This window comes from Diachasmimorpha longicaudata, chromosome 19, assembly GCF_034640455.1.
Source record: "Diachasmimorpha longicaudata isolate KC_UGA_2023 chromosome 19, iyDiaLong2, whole genome shotgun sequence".
NCBI lineage: Eukaryota > Metazoa > Arthropoda > Insecta > Hymenoptera > Braconidae > Diachasmimorpha > Diachasmimorpha longicaudata.
Genome location: NC_087243.1, coordinates 3,252,212 through 3,261,190, shown reverse-complemented (window position 1 = coordinate 3,261,190; position 8,979 = coordinate 3,252,212).

Here is an 8,979-nt window from a genome sequence, read left to right as displayed (position 1 = left end):
TGTCACTCAACAATAGCTGGGAGAGGGAATGAATTAGTGAAACAAGCGATTGCATGACTAATTAAGGAATTGTCCTTTTTAAAAATTGATTTTATGGAGAGTGAAAGCCTTTTCACTCCCATGGCTATTCATAATTAATGGAAAAAATATATTTTCCGGTAACAGATCCCATAGAGTATAGATATTCTCATTAAATTAAATAAAGCAGATGATTAATCAATTATTCATTTACTAAAAGATGTGATCTGTTACTCGTTTATTGCCAACCGCCCAATGCCGTGAGAAAAATAATGAAAATCCTTTCCCATGGTCATTGGCAATGAATAAAAAGTCATTCTCAATTAACAAACCCCATAGAGTCCCCATAAAAATAAACTCCGCACATTTACCCCCCCAGAAATTTAATTAACGACTGATAAAACGTGAAACGTATGCCCATGAAAAATCATAACTAGTCGGGAAAAATTCTGTCTGACCCAGAAGGCAACGTATCCCCTTAAACCTCGCGAGTCCGACATATCCTGCGCGATCCTGGCGTTGTCAGGCGAATGTCTCGGTATGCGTTGAAGATATGGATATAACGACGTCACGATGACAGAGACAGTGAATGCAACTCCTGGCGTGGAGTTCAGAAAGGAGGAATTGCACGGGAGAATGAGAGGAGTCCGGGTGTCTGTCGGGGATTAACGCAGGAAACAACTTAAAGCCTGATGTATGCATGTATGCATATACGTGTTGAGGATTTTTTTTTTTACATTTTTCTCTCTCTTTCGTGAGGAACAGACGACACGAGTACAGTTTCGCACGGTGGCCATCACCCCCTCCAACATCTTCACCCAATATTAATTGAACGATCTCATAAGACCAGACTAAACTGGCCCATACGTTAACAACTTTATTGGGAACCCCGACGGTGAGACGTTAAAATGTTTCCAATCTTAATTAGGTAGGTGTTTACAGGAGGATAATTTTACCTGGGTGACTCTCTCACTGGGGGCAGGAGAATTTTTTCCTACCGGTTAAAGTACTTTAGCATTTTACCATATCCCTCGACGTCGTTAGACTTCAGTTGAATTTTTTTTTTTGGTTTTTCGGGGATAATTTATTTTTCTCCGAAGTTTGTCGAGGTTTTGAAAGGGCTCAGGGAAGGGTTTAATAATTTTTTGAGTTGTCGATACACCTGGATTATGAGAAATCGATGAGTCTGTGGGTTTCATCAGTCTCCAAAGACTCCAAAGAATTGTTTAATTAATTTTTCCACCCCAATCTCTGGTACTTCATTAACTTTTCCAGGCCATTCGATTATTTCCGATCAATTCGTTAGTGTTTTTATTGGTTTTTACTGCAATTAACACGGGTTTCTTTGAGTATATTTAACGATTCTCTCTCGTCATAGTTGCGGAGGATGACATAATGATTTTCTAATAAATGTAAACACCACCAGCCTCGGCAAACACCTATTACCCACCTTTTTAGACCTATTTAGCAGTCTCACACGTGCCGTGCTCCCCCGGTACTTCCGCATTTTGACTTAACAAACGATAACACAGATTTACAGCTTGACCAATGGGCAAGCGCAGCTGGATATTACCGTGCTATGAAAATCACGACACGCGGGCTACAACTCAATTCTCCATGTCCTCTGATTTATACTTATTAATTATTCCTCCTCCTCCACGCGTTCCAAAGATGATAATTCAATTCAATAAAAAATCATCATGAAATATGAATCAATTTTTTTTCACCTCAAGGCTAAACTTCATCACATTAAATATATAAAGTCTATCATAGCCTATCACTCGTACCCTTCTCTCCGGGGCAGGCAAAATAAATATTGATTAATTTCTTTAATTAATTTTAATAAGTAAAGTTTTTCCTTTTTATTGAAGTGATTTAACGCACATTTAACGGAGAAAATTGTTGATATTCTTAATGAAAAGCTTTTCATCTGCCAAAATGATGGCATGTCGCGCGGTCAAAATAATTTCTCCCCCTTAAAAATGCTTTTTTTTTTTTAAACGACCACACACTGATAGACGAGGGAGTGCTGTGATCCCAGCAGGGCGCCACGTTCGCAGCTCATCGTATCATACAACGGTATGTGTTCATATACAGTCGAGTATATACCGATGGAATATCCATGGCATTACTAAAACTACATAAAACACAAAATGTTGGAGGGGGCGAGAAAAGGACACGAGGAGTAGACGAGTTATGAGCCCGTGAGGGCTGTGAATTAACGCTGAGGAGTAATACGTATCGGATAAAGATATGGTTTTGTATCTGTTACCCCACCCAGACAGATGTCTGGTGTGTTGTGTTGATGTTGGTGTTTTAATACTTACACACAATGTCTGCATATGGCTGGGGCCCAAAACGCAATTCGGGGCCTAATGTCTTGTTCTTGTACATGAATACGGTACGATGGATTTATAGTGTGGTTTTTTTTAACTGACTCACCCCATGTTTGGTAATTAAATTGTCTCGTGTCGTATTATAACCCCTCGGATTATTTATTTTTCATGATAAAATATTCGTGATTAACGTTACAATGTTTAAAACGCTCTTATGACAATTCATTAAAATTATATTCTCCCATAAAAATTGATTAAAAATTCAATCTCTCTCGGAAATGAAAAATTTAATATCTTTTTATTAATTCTCCTTAACAATATCGTTCCTATAAAAATACCGATAAATTTCTAGATAAATGGCGTACCCTTAACTAATTAATTAAGATACATTTGCTTTTTTTCTCGGGCAATTTTACTTCTTATTTTATCTCTCGACGTCTCGTCTCGAAACGAAAGTTCCAAAAGTTTGTTGGGGGCCCATTGCATCTCGATCGATATCACCAGTGAATCGAAACGGACAATGACAAGCACACACGCAGTCTCCCGTGGGGTATTCCAGCGATGTGCTTTGGTTCCTCCCCCCCCCCCCCCATCCCACCCCTTCCTCACCCACCTAATGAAGCCGTATTTCGATGTACGAAGCCACCCATTGTCTTACGAATTGGACGTGTGCTCTTATCGATCGATGTCAATCTTCATGATCGACATTTACCTTAACTTCAATGTCTTATCGATCACTCTGGGATAATCGAAAAATGGCGGACCGCACGGAGAGAATTGTACCCTAAAAATTATCGAACCTCCCCCTTTATTTTATCGATAACAAAATCGCATTGAAATTATCCGAATGGAGCGGTAATTTTCGACGTTTCATTCGCAATAAAATTGATTAAGGGTGAGGGGATGAATTTCACGGTTGAATTTGCACTTTGTCTTAATCTTCAAGTACCTGAAACACAATTACATTGAATTGTGCGCTTGCTCGAGAGCTATTATAACCCTCTGCACTTGTTCGACCGTTGTCTTCCCTCATGTTTGCCGTCCACCCACGTTACCGTGAATATGGATGCAGGTATTTAGTTAAAGGGGTGAGAGGGGGGAGAGAGTGAATATTCCACTGGGAGGACACAGTGTGTTTATTTGCTGGGGATGAGGGACTCACGTAGTCACGAAGATGGCAACAGAAAAATTTTTTTGCAAACCAGCTTCGGGATATTACACTGTGTTAAACGCACGTTATACCTCCCACGAGGACTGTATCATGGCGTAGGCGAATTACTGTAGATGAAAAATGAGTAATGGAGTCAAAAAGAGGGGGAGAATTATGTTGAGGGAGGATACCATTGAATTTTTGAAAATTTCCGGGGCTTTTTCATCATTTTATTGTCGAGGAAACAATAAATAAAATAAAAAACCTTCGGTATTTTGAATTGTCGACTAAAAATATATAAATATTGGGGGTTATTTGTTTTTTCGTGGAGGTGGCAATGACTGGACACAAGAGTATGAACAAAAATAAAGGGATAATGCACCCGAGGCTCAATATACACATACAACAAATCCTCCCGATATATCGGCAATGACGCTAAGTGAGCCGTTAGTTAGCAGCGGCAATTAGCACGTGGGGGTCGTGGGCCGGGTGGTTGCACATGGTATCCGCATATATTCAGCCCCGGTGAGGACACTAAACCGCAAGGGAATAAAAGGAGTCGGGAATTGAAGAGAAAAAAAAAAATAAGCTCAACTGAAACCGGAACCCACCGCAGTGTCTCTCTGACGAATGCGGCATTTAAAAGACCGTTAAACGATACATCAATACGCGAGGATCAAATCGAAGGATAATATCCTTCGTATCAACTCCACACATCATCTATAATCAAAATCCTATTATTTTTCGTCCACTACCAGCGACTCTCACCAATAATTAAATTAATATCAAGAAAATAAACATATGATAAATAATTGGATAATAATTAATTTACAAATCCGGTATTTAATGTGCCGCGTGATAAGTTAAATTATTTAATAGTCATTGCTATTATTTATAAATATTATTTCATCGTTACAATGTTTTCACGACCGACACTGCCACAAATAATTAACGTTATTTATGTAAATCGATCCTTAATCACACGCGCAACAGGTGTAAAGCGCTGAGAAATTAAACTTTCAACATAAATTTCCTCTCGATGATGCAACATAATTATCCGCTATATTTTTACAATCCCACGATGGTGAGGGAGGGAAAGGGGAGGTGGGAGAAAAGGAGGTCACTGATAATCATTGAATGCACATAAAGTGACCGCTGACCTCACTGTCTACAGCAGTGAAAAATCAGCCTCAATTATGCTCTCACGTAGTTTCCAGTTCCCCCAGTGACATCGTGTCTATGTCATCGGTGTACATGACACATACAATACAGCAACTCTGTACATGACTGGTGATGACAGGGGCGACGGAGTCATTACTGGATAATATATAAATAACCGTAAATGCACGTAATTGTGGGTAACTGTTTTTTTTTTTAGAAAGTTTCGAGATTGTTGTTTAATCCAGACGATTAAATTCCATTAACGAAAACTTGTGGCACGAATTACCAGTAAATTCATAGAATTATTTATTTATAAATGGAAGGGAATATTGAGCCTCGAGTGCAATCAAATGCGATCGTTTTTATTTATCATAATTAATAGAGAAAAAAAAATCTGGGGGGTGAGGGGGGATTGTAAAAGACAAAAGACGATGAATATTGGTTATATGTGTAGGGATAAAAGAGTAGTGCGTGGGGAAGATGCTTGAGGGGGCCCTACGATTTGTTGGGACCCACCGCCGTGTTTCTGCACGAGGCACGTAATTACGGACGCAAGGCCGCGCCGTGAGAGGCGTCAAAATCGCTTCCCATCTACCCCGAGCACACCGTACACAAGCGGCCATTATAGAAATTGATATTTTATTGTGGATGGGGCACAAAAACCGACCCATGTCCTCCACCCCCTCAACAACCGCAAATATTAAAAACCGCGACATCGTAATAACTTCGGTTATTGAGTTATTTTTGAGTAATTACAAATCAGTAACGATAATTTAACGCTGATGATATTGCGAGTGGGAGGGAAATCGATACAATTTTATCGTGGGGAGATCCCGACCAGAGGAACGATGATCCAGTTGTCCAGGGGGTGGGGAAGACACCGGGTGGCCCACCACTGCGTGTGATCATATAAATTACATAATTTTTTTTTTTCTCTCTTCACTTGATTTTTACGTGCGTAATTTCAGGGAAAGGGGGGAAAAATTGTTTACATTTAATGGACGTTCCGGCCACTTGGGGCAGATAAAGTGAGGAAAAAAATTTAATCTGGGGATTATGTTCATGGGGAGGAAAAAATTATGGGTTTTAACATTTTTCTCAGCTTTTTTTTTTTTAAGAGCCGAACATTTTTTTACTTATTAATACTTTAAATTAATTGGGACGATTTTGAAATCGATGTTGAATCACTAAATGCCTGGAGTCCTTCATGACAAGCATAAATCATCCCAGAAAGGATAGAAAAAAGGGGAGGTAAATGACGGTCTCGATTATACGTTTTACACCGCCTCCTCCCACTAATTCCAGTGTCATTCACGCGATTATAATTTTATTTATAAACATGATGAAGAGATTCTGAGTGATGTAGACCAGGAGTACCATGACTGCTAACTGAAACAAAGAGATAGGGCATCTGGTCTGTTTGCATTTAATCTGTTTATGCCGGTATTTTATTATCTCTTTTTCATCGAATTGGAGATGTGCGTATGCTAATTTCACTCGTGATACTCACCAGCTATCGTCTACGTAGAAGCTCGACAGAAGAATGAGAGTGAGTCCTCGGTACACCAGGTGGTCCCCTCTCCCGTGTTGGAACCACCTGGTGTAAACGACTTTTTTCGTAGTCTCTTATTTTTTCACATTAGCAGCAAAATATTTAAAAGTTTATTTCAGACTGGGAAAGAGGAAAAATTAACCTATTTATTAAACACTAAAATTGATAAAACAATTTCATTTCGTTTTATGACATTAAAATAATTTTCACATCAAATAAACTCATAACTCATTTTGTTTAAAATTTAGACGATTAATATTCCAACAGTATAATTTTCTGACGTTATTAGTGCACCTCATATTCTTGTTTTTCCCTCTCCCCTGAAATAAACTAAAAAAAAGGGAACCGAAATGGCGTTGAAACACGCTGAAACAAGTCTGTGAACGTCCGAAAGTAGTAGTAGTAGTAGTAGTAGTCCTGCGCGTTCCCACAGTCGTTTGGGGCGTCGAGGAGATTCCTCAGAGTCCTCGAAAGAGGATTGGATATCCCAGACTTTTCAGTAGTGGAGTTTTAGAGTGGATTTAAAGGACACAAAATACACCGGTGTCCAGATGAAGGGGTGGGGAGGGTGAGGAAGGGCTGTCGAAATGCGAGGGAGGGGTTGAAAGAAGAGCTCGTGCGGATGGAATCGGGAGTTTAAACAAGTCTGGAATCTTATAACATGCCAAAACACCGATAATGCGACGGTGTGGTCCCCCAGGTTGAACGATTTTCGAAACGATTATACGTTCCCACGCGCAAACAATCTCAAATGGGGGAGTGAGAAAGAGGGAGGGAATTGCGATCAATGTTGGAGTCCCATCATTCCAGACGAGAATTCCATTCATTTCATCAGGGTTATGGTGACTACTATGGTGACTACTATTGGGGCACCGGTGGCCTTTGGTGAGGTATAAATTTGTTGATTTAGGGGATCATTCTGCTCCGGAGCATAAATTCTTTTGTTTGAGAGGAAAAAAAAATTTAACTTGTTGCTTCATTTGTAGGAGATGGACATCATCAGCTAATTCTGGGGGAAGTTTTTACGTAAAAAGTCTTTGTTGCAACGGAGAGCAATAAAAAAATGAAAATATTTGGTGGAAGATTGCGGTGACTGATTTATCGAACGATTGATTAGAGACTTTGTGATTAAAAAAATTGTTTCAGTAGTGCAGCGTAACAATCGTAAACTAAAGTGAAATATCGTGTTGATACTTTTATCAAAAAACTGATAAGATTAACAGTTGCTAATAATTCTCCAATAATAATTGACATTTTCCATGAAATTACTGACGACGTCCACTCTCGTCATGCCCTCAGGCATTTTTATATCTCCCAACGAAATATTCTACTCCAATTTCGGTCCCCGACGGTCCCCCCGAGATTCCATTAATTCCTGACTCTCCCAGGGACCCGATACGATGTGTATTTGAGGTTCTCGAGGTTTGCAAAACCACAAAAAACGATAAATTAGTTGATTTACACTCAATCATCCTGTCTAGTAGGAAAAATACCAGTGTTCTTACTCCATCGTCCTTGAACGTCCCTCAAACCGTTGTCCAATTATAAAACAAACGTTTTTTATTTTTTTTTTCTTTCACGGGGATCATCACTACCAGATTACGGAATGCCCACCGGGGATAATTTATCTGATTCCATTCAGAGAATCGTAAAATACCTAGCGAGACGTTTATGACGATTTTTTAACTTGTCACTCCTGCGGTTTTATTACTCTTTAAAGAAACATGTCTTTTATTATCGATCATCCAGAAACAGTGATTTAGTTCAGCAAGTTTATTTTATCTCTCTTGTTTTTGGTCTTCTATACGAGGACACTGTAGAGAGGGAAATAATGTGCTCCTTCACCATTAAGGATGCCACGCGCGTATATGATCGGTCACGAGACGCCCCAACTGCTGTTTTGTGTCGTTGGAACCACTCGCATCTTCTACTGATTTTTATCACCAACAAAAAATAACGCAACCCTTATAACCTCTTAATGTTGTCAACGCCTCTATCTGATTGAGAATTTTTTTTTGACCTTTCGACGTGGATACGTCTGCGGTCTCGATACGAGAATTTCCAGAATTCTTATGCAACTGGAACTGTCGCATCTGCTGGAGCTCTAAAAAATTCTATGGATTTTTTAAAAAATCCGAAGGAACTTCTCAAGGAGTTCCAGGAGTCCCTAGACAGTTGGGGGAATTCTTAAGACGTCTAGGGACAACTGGAGAATTATTAAGTTGAATGAAAATTTGTTAGTATTTTTTATTGCTCCTCCAGAGGATATGGTAAATGTTTTTTTTTTTTTTTTGTCGACATCAAGTAAACGGTTGCCCCAATTCAGGGCTCGGTGGAGATAGGGTGCGCCCATATACCTCAGGCTTATACTGAAATTCTTCCACGGGAGTCTCCTCGACTCATCCAGCAATCCCTGGGAGACAAGAATCTCGGGCAGCCGTCGACTTCTCACGGCGGTTTCTTTGATGTTTTGGTCCCAGGCATGGGGCCAGCCACCATGGGCACCCACTCTTAACCCCATCCCACAGGAGAGGAGTCACTTTTGGGTGATTCTCAGCTACTCTCGTCACTCAGTCCCTTCCCTCCATTTTTTTTACCTCAGATTCATTCAGTTTTACTGTTATTGTCATTACGTTTATGAGAAACTTTCGTGGAAACAGTCACCGTGAAAATGATCCAAATTAATTATTTTGTAGCATCCATAAATAATTAATTCTTAAACAAGTAGAGATAATGGGCCTCGATAATCGATGATTTCGCTG